At 39.0% G+C, this 8,590-nt stretch overlaps 1 protein-coding gene and 1 pseudogene across 1 annotated transcript in view; one reads left to right on the top strand and one right to left on the bottom strand.

Annotated features, from left to right (window-relative positions):
* Pacs1 (phosphofurin acidic cluster sorting protein 1) overlaps positions 1 to 8,590 on the top strand; it is a 218,023-nt gene that overhangs the window by 166,273 nt on the left and 43,160 nt on the right. The gene's annotated exons all lie outside the window — the stretch shown is intronic.
* Positions 7,867 to 8,154, bottom strand: LOC101585658 (annotated as a pseudogene).

The raw sequence follows: 8,590 nt of genomic DNA, 5'->3' as shown, positions 1-8,590 counted from the left end.
TCAACATTAGGAAATAATGCAAAAAAAAAAAAAAAGACCGGGTCACTGTGCAGTTCAGGGTGGTCTTGAACTCACTTCATAGCCTAGGCTGGCCTTGAATTCACAGTGATCCAGCCTCTGAGTACTGAGATTCTGCCTGGCTGAATTTATAACTGCTAAAAAATAACTGCATTTTCAGATATATAGCAAACTTCAATCAGTTTCCTCAGATATCACTACACTACTCTTAAATATCTATATGATAATCTACCAATATTTTTTAATCTTAAACAAGAAGTATTTAAGATACTACTTACTCAATTTTAGTACACTAATATTCAGTATGGGTATTATATTGCTAAAATGATGCTGTAATATTAGATGTAAACTGCTTGGTTTCTGTGCTGCAGATAAAAATATACTATAAAAATAAACATGATATGGGCCGGCCAAATAGCTCAACGGACTAAAACACCTAGTTAGGCAGAGCACAGCGACCAGGGCTCTATTCCCAGCGTGCCATGCTGGCCCCACCCCCGGGGTGCGCCGAGACAGCAATTGAGACTGGGCATGGTGGCACGCACCTATAATCCCAGCAGTTGGGAGGCTGAAAACAGGAGGATCACTACAAGTCCGATCTATGTAGTGAGAACCTATAAACCCTGTACTAAATACAAAAAATAAAATAAGATAGATAAACATGATATGTAAAGATACTAAAAAAATAATTTTGATATTATACCCAAGTTGACAATGCTCCAGGCAGATACTGGGATGATGAGAACTTTGAAGAAATGTTGAGAACAGCCATGTACTGTACTTCAATGAGCCAGTACTAGCTCTAATCCTGGCCTGTACAGTCTATAGTCTGTTTCCTGTACATGCAGATTTCTTTTAACAAATTTACAGTTTAGTTAGTGCATTTCGGACAGAAATTTTTATAGACATTGTGGCACATATTAGACCATGACAGTTCAAATAATGAGGGCTGGAAGGGGATAGGTTCTGTGCTGGGGGGGTAACGTGCAGAGTGCTGGGTGGAGAAAGTTAACAAATCATGTGATAGCTTTGATAGGCCTTCCTGAGAAGGTGCAAAGACTTTGAGGAACTGAGCCATGCAGGTACTTGGAAGAAGAACATGCAAGGAGAAGACAAAAGCTGGGGAAGCTCCCTATGCAGGCCTTGCTGTGGCGTGTTTGAGTCTGGCAAAATCAAGAGGAAGGGGTAGGAGGCCAGTGAAGCTGGAGAAGAGAGAGGAGCAGAGATCATGTAAAGGTGTGGAGATCTCAGGCTTCCATTCTGTATGCACTGGAAGGGTTTGTGTTTTGTTTGTTTTTGTAGTACTGGGACTAAATCCAGGGCCTTCACATTGAGGCCCTTCATACATCTCTAGCCCTTCATTCTGTTTGTTTGTAAACTGTGCAACACTTAGTTAGCATGGAGGTGCACACTGTAATCCCAGCACTCCTGGTGGCTGAGGCAATATATGGGCTACAGAGTGAGTTCAAGGCCAGCCTGAACTACAGAGCACTACCCTATCTCAAAAAAGAAAAACATAAACAAACAAAAATTATATCACAGTATTACTACCATCACAAAGAACACATCTTCATGTGGCTAAAGCAGGTCCTGACAGTGAGGAAGAGGCCCCTACTTTCCAGTGATAAGCAGGTTCTGCAGCATCACAATGATGGCGTCCCCACACAGGAACATTTTGGAGATGTAGTGGTCCTTGTTTACTGGCTTAGACTTTTTGCCCTTGCTCCTCCCCCCCTTTTTAAATGTATTTAGTACAGGATCTCACTACACAGATTGGACTTGTAGTGATTCTGTTTTTCAGCCTCCCAAGCACTGGCATTACAGGTGTGCACCACCATGCCCAGTCTCAATCACTATCTCAGTGATTGAGATGGGGACGGGGCTGGTAGGGCAGGCCAGGGATTGAACCCCTGACCCCTGTGTCTTCCAAAGCAGGTCCTTTAATCCACTGAGCTATCTGCCTGGCCCACCCTTGCCACTTTTTGACAGCCTCACTCCACATCTCCTTTACATTCTCCAGCACTGTTTTAGAGTGCCCTTCAAAGGCTTTATGTGGCCCAGGAGTTTCTTGTTGCAGCAGTTGATGAGCACTTGGGTGTTGTGTTTGACTGACTGGGTGAGCACAGAGAGTAAACCTATGTTAAATTTCTCCTCTCACTTCTTCAGCTCTTCTGGGGTCATCTTGCTTTTGGACTAGCTGAAGGACCCATGGTGGTGGCTGCACTCTCCAATTACTTGCCCTTTGTTTTCTTTTGAAGCAGGGTCTCACTAAGTCACCCATACTAGGCTTTAACTTGTGGTTCTCCTGCTTTAGCCTCTCAGAGTGCTGGGATTACAGATATGTACCACCATGCCTGTATAATTTGAGGAAGGTTTTTAATAGAAAAATGAGGATACAGGGGAAATGACTCAGTAGAATAAGTGCTTGCCTGGCAAGCACAAGGACCTGAGTTCAATCCCCAGTTCTGCCAAAAAAAAAAAAGAAAAGAAAAAGAAAAATGAGAATACAGCTTGGCTGCTCCACTTTGGGAAAAGAGAAATCAGGAAAGCAAGATAATAGGCCATGTACATAAACAATAAATATGACACTAAATTTTTGGGGTTTTTATTTTAAAGAGAAAACAAAGACAAAAAACATAGCAATATAAACTAATAAAAGTGGTATAGAATTTCAAAACAAGAATAGAAAATTAACAACGGTTGTTGTATTAGGCGCCAAATTTTAGCTCAACCTGTAAAATGGAATTGCTATTCAGTGAGAGGAGGATAATGAGGGTGAGTCAGATTTTGTAGAAAAAGATCAAAATTCGTATTTTGTGTTGTTTGAAATGCCAGTTAAATATCGAGGAAGAGCTATTGAGTAGGCAGTGGGAAAATGAGTATAATCAGTAATAGCAATAGCATTAAGTACAGACTAGAAAGTGAAAAACTTTGAGAACTTAATTTGCCACCTTTAACTGTAGGTATAAGACTTATATAACAAAAACTAAGACAGGCCAGAAAATTGTATTCAGTAAATATCCACTCAATAGAGTGATTGCAACCTCAGAGAAAATTTGAAAGGAATAAGAGGGGGGAAAATAAGTAGAAAAATAAGAGATAAAGATTAGAAACAAGACAAAGAAAGACTGAAGGACAAACCTCAGCAAATTGGTGAAGACGGCAGGAGAGAGACAGAGACAAAACAAGACTAAAAGCTAAAAACAGTGTTAATAGGAAAAAAATCATGTTTTTTCTCACACTGTGCATTGTCTTTTCACTCTGTTGGTAGTTTCCTTTGCTATGCAAAAAGTTTTTTTTTTTTTTTTTTTTTTCAGTACCAGGGATCAAACTAAGGACCTTGTGCTTGGTCAAAAAGGTTTTTAATAAGATGAGATCTAGGTTTTTAGTGATATTTTTTCTATGTGATCAGGGTTTTGTTCATAAGGTATTTGTTTATACCAATTTCTTCAAGAATTCTACCTAGTCTATCTTCCAGAAGATCTAGTATTTGTGTTTTACTGTTTAAATCTTCGATACATTTCAATTTTAGTTTAGTGCACAATGAAATGATATAGGTATAATTTTAATCTTCAGCATGTAGAAAGCCAGCCACCATTTATTAAAGAGGCTATCATTCTCCCAGTGAAGGTGTTTGGCTCCTTGGTCAAATGTGTTTATCTGACTTAGTGGGCTTTGGGGTTGTTTCTTCATTTTCTAATCTGTTCCATTGATCTTGGATCTGTGTTTTTCCCGGTACCATGCTGTTTTTATCATAGTAGCTTTGTAGTATAATTTCAAGTCAGGAATTAGGATCCTCCTGCTTGAATTTTGTTATTAAATCTAGAAGTCTTTGGTAGAGTTTTTAGAGTCTTATGTGGAGTATCATGTTATCTGCAAATAATTATAATTTAACTTCTTCCTTTCCTACTCTTACTCCTTTTATTTCTTTGTCTTGTCTAACTGCTCTGGCTAATATTTCCAGAACTATATTAAATCAGAGTGGTAATAATGAACATCCTTGTCTTATTCCTGATTTTAGAGTGAAAGCTTTCAGTTTTTGTCCATTTAGTACAAATGTTGACTGCTGGTTTGTCATAGAGGTCTTTTATCAGATTGAGATAAAGACCATATATTCCAGTTTTTTGTAGGTTTTTTTTTTTTTTTTTTTAATCATGAATGGGTGTTGAACTTTTTGAAATACTTTTTCTGCATCTGTTGAGATGGTCATATCTTTGTTGTTTTTTTTTGGGGGGGGGGGTTGGTTTTTGGTTTTTTTTGTTTTGTTTTGGGTTTTTTTTTTTTGGTGGAACCAGGGATTGAACTCAGGCCCTTGCACTTGCCAGTGAAGCACTTATTCTAGTGAGCCATCTCCCTGACCGGTCATATGGTTTTGTCCTTGGCTCTTTTAATATGTTATATTACATTTATTGATTTGCATATGTTGAACCATCCCTGCATCCTACTTGGTAATGATATATAATCTTTTTTATGATTTTTTTTTTTTTTTTTTTGTGGCCAGTTCTGGCATGGCATGTTGTACTGGGGATCAAACCGCAGTCTCTGCACTAGCATAAGCTTGCCTAAGCAGGTGCTTTTGACCACTGAGCTGTCTCACCGGCCCTCTTTTTGATGATTCTTGATGATTTACTTCATTATGTTTGCCATATTTTATTGTGAATTTTTATATCTACGTTCATTAGGGGGATTGATTTGTAGTTCTCTTTTTTTGGTTGGATTCTTCCCTGGTTTTGCTATCAGAGTAATATTTGCTTCCAGGAATGAATTTGGGAGTATTGCTTCTTTTTCAGTTTCATTAAAGAGTTTAAGAATTAGCAGCATTAGGTCTTCTCTAAATTTCTTGTAGAATTTAGTGGTGAATCCATAGGGTCTAGACTTTTCTTTGTTGGTAGGTTTTTAATTACATCTGCTGGGGCTGGAGAGATGGCTCAGTGGTCTAAAGCACCTACTTGGAACAAGGTTGGCAAAGCACAGGGACCGCAGTTCGACCCCCAGCACCACGTGCAAGCCAGCTGCGCCCCCTGGTGGGCTGAGCTGCCCCCCCACACAATAAATAAATGTTAAAAAAAAAAATTAATTACATCTGCTGTTGACTGCTATTGGTTTAATTAGAACTTTTATATTTCTTGAATCAGCTTTGATAATCCATATGATTCTAGGAATCTGAACATTTCTTTTGTTTTTTTATTTTATTAGGTTCTCAAAGTAGATAGATACAGGTTTTTTTTATTTTCATTATTTTTATTTTATTTGTTTATTTATTTTAATGTATTTGGTACAGGGTCTCACTATGCAGATCAGACTCATCGTGATCTTTCTTTCTTCAGCTTCCCCAGAGTTGGGATTACAGGTGCATGCTACAGCACCCAGTCTAGATACAGATTCTCAAAGTAGATATTGATGATCTTCTGGATTTCTGCAGGATCTGTTGTGATTTTGCCCTTTTCATTCATCTTTTTTAACATACTTTATTTTATTTTTTGTATTTAGTACAGGTTCTACAGGGTCTCACTACACAGATTGGACTTGTAGTGATCCTCCTGCTTTCAGCCTCCCAAACACTGAGATTACAGGCGTGTACCACCACAACCAGTGTCACTCACCATCTCAGTGTGCCCCAGGGGCGGGGCTGACACGACCCACCAGGGATTGAATCCTGGTCCCTGCACTTGCCTAAGCAGGTGCTGTAGTCCGCTGAGCTATCTGGCTGGTCTTTTCATCCTTTTCATTCCTAATTACATGGATTTGAGCCTATTTCCTCTTTGATTTTTCTTTTTTTTTTTTTTTTAGTATTGTTTCCTTAGAATTCATTGCATTAATTTCTGCTGTGATCTTTTATCATTTCCTCCCTTGTACAAGTTGTAGGCTTGACTTGCTCTTCCTTTTCTATAACTTTGAGGTTCAACATTTGAGCTGGCTGTTTCTCTGACATGGGAATTCACTACTCTGAGTTTCTCTCAAACTTAATTCCCTAAGTTCTGGTATGTTGTGCCAGCATTACTGTTTAATTGTCACAACTGTCTCATTTCTTCTTTAATTTCATCTGTGACCCATTCTTTGCTCAGAAGGGTGATTTTTTTTTTAATTTTATTTATTTATGTATGTGTGTGTGTGTGTGTGTGTGTGTGTGGCCAGCTCAGCCCACCAGGGGGCGGGCTGGCTGGCATGTGGTGCTGGGGGATTGAACCGTTGTCCCTGGGCTTTGCTAAGCTTGTTCTAAGTAGGTGCTTTAGACCACTGAGCCATCTCACCAGCCCCCAGAAGGGTGATTTTTAGTTTCCACGTGTTTATGAAGTTTTTGTGGTTTCTTTTAGCATTGATTCTCACTTTCTTTGTCTGATAATATGTGTGGAATAATTTTAACTCTTTTATATTTACTTAAGTTTGCTCTATGAGCTAGTATGTGGTTCTTTGTTTGTTTGTTTGATTTGCAGAACCGGGGGGTTGAACTCAGGTCCTTGTGCTCACCATGCAAGCACTTATTCTACTGAGCCATCTCCCGTCTATTTTGGAAATGTCCTGTGTGCAGCCAAGAATAATGTATTTTCTGGTGATGTACAGTAGAACAGCCTGTAGACCTCTACAAAGTCCATATGTTCAAAGTTTGGTTCTGGTATGTCTTTTTTTTTTTTTTGGTGGGATGGAGGATTGAACTCAGGCCCTTTGCACTTTTCAGGGAAGCACTTATTCTACTGAGCTATTTCCCCGGCCCCTGATATATCTTCGTTGATTTTTTTTTTTTCTTTTTTTTTGGTCTAGTTGATCTATCTGTTTGACAGTGGGGTATTGCAGTCCCCCATTACAATTGTAATAATACTTATTTGATTTTTCATTTCCGTTAGTATTTGTTTATATAGTTGAGTTCACTGGTATTTAGTACATAAATATTTATGATTGTTACCTCTTCCTCTTGGATTGTTCCCTTTACGAGGATGTAGTGATCTTCTTTGTCTCTCCTAATCAGTCTTGGCTTGAAATCCACTTTGTCTATAAATAGAATAGCTACTTGTGGTGGATTGCCAACTGGTCATCAACTTTTACACCCAGCTGAACTGAACTAGCATGGTGCTCAATGTGGGAGGCCCACCTGAGCATTGCTACCAGCAGCCTAAGAGGCAGGACTAGAGAGGCTTTTCGGAGGCTGTTAGAGAAGCTGTTTGGAGTAGCTTTTGGAGCTGTTAGAAACTGTTGGTTGTCCTGGGCTATTCTGCTGGGTGACCTTGTCAAGCTGGGTCTCCTGATGTACTTGGCTATTCTCATCAGAAGAGCTCATCAGTGACCTTATTGTCACTGAGAATGGTTACATTTCACTTTGGGGGAGCTCTGGTCCTCATCTTGAGCATTAGTTCCTGGCTGTGGAGGGGAACATGGTGCTCTGCTTGGTCTCCTGAAGAAGCTTGTTGCGTTAACTTTCTTGATGGGAGCTCAGCTTTTCCTTATTATCAGAGATTCTTGGGATCTCACTATTGCTTTTTTTTTTTTTTTCATTCATGAGATATTTATTAAAATAACATATTTAGGGAAAAAATCAATACAATCTATACATCATTACTAAAAACTGTATACCATCATACAAAAAAGGACTTTATTTTGAGAAATCGACTTCTAATCTATGGCAAGTTTTTCTTTCAGAAATAAAACCACAGGGCTGGTGAGATGGCTCAGTGGTCTAAAGCACTTAGAACAAGCTAAGCTAAGCAAAGCACAGGGACCACGGTTCAATCCCCCAGCACCACATGCCAGCCAGCCCCGCCCCCTGGCGAGCTGAGCTGGCCACACACACAAAATAAATAAATAAATAAATAAATAAATAAATAAAACCACAGAACAACACAATTTAATTCAACCTTAAAGGCTGGCATGCTGGGCAAGGAAATGTTCTTATTCTTTGTAGGAGTTCCTTCTTTACACTGTCAGGTACCAGTGCTCTGCCTTTTGGAGTGATTTCAGCCACCAAGTCATCAACAGTAACATGTTCTAGTCCTTTTTCTTTAATTACCTTTACAGTGGGCCTTCAGTTGATCCTTCCAGCCACATTCAATTAATTTAGCTTGCAGCAACTCTTTGAGGCGTTCTTTCTCCAGTTTCTATTAACTTTTGGTTGATCGCTGCTCTCATCTGCGCATCTTTGTTCATCTTGTTAAACACACTCTTCCAGCTGCCCGGACTTAGACCCTCAGTAACTTAGGCACCTACGCACACAAAAAGCTGGAACATGCATTTCCGGGGGGGTCTCACTATTGCTGAAAATGTCTATGATTTGTTTCTTTTCTCTAACAGCTTTTAATGTTCTGTTCTAGTGTTGAATTTTTGGAATTTTGACTGTTATATGCCTTGGTGTAGTTTTTTTGTCTGTTTGTTTTTCCTTTTTATCATGGCTAATTGACATTATATATGCCTCTTTTGTCTGTATGTCAAATTCTTTTTCCATGCTTGGGAAATTTTCTGGCATTACTTCTGTGAACAAGCTTTTTATGTCATTGCCATTATCTCCTATTTTCTCATTGATGCCTATCAGTCTTTTTTTTTTTTTTTTTTTTTTTTTTCATTTATGTGCTTGGTACAGGGTCTC

Source organism: Octodon degus, unplaced genomic scaffold (assembly GCF_000260255.1).
Source record: "Octodon degus isolate 3935 unplaced genomic scaffold, OctDeg1.0 scaffold00018, whole genome shotgun sequence".
NCBI classification, from domain to species: Eukaryota; Metazoa; Chordata; class Mammalia; order Rodentia; family Octodontidae; genus Octodon; species Octodon degus.
Note: the sequence above shows the minus strand (reverse complement) of the source record. Positions and strands in the feature narration are given on the sequence as shown.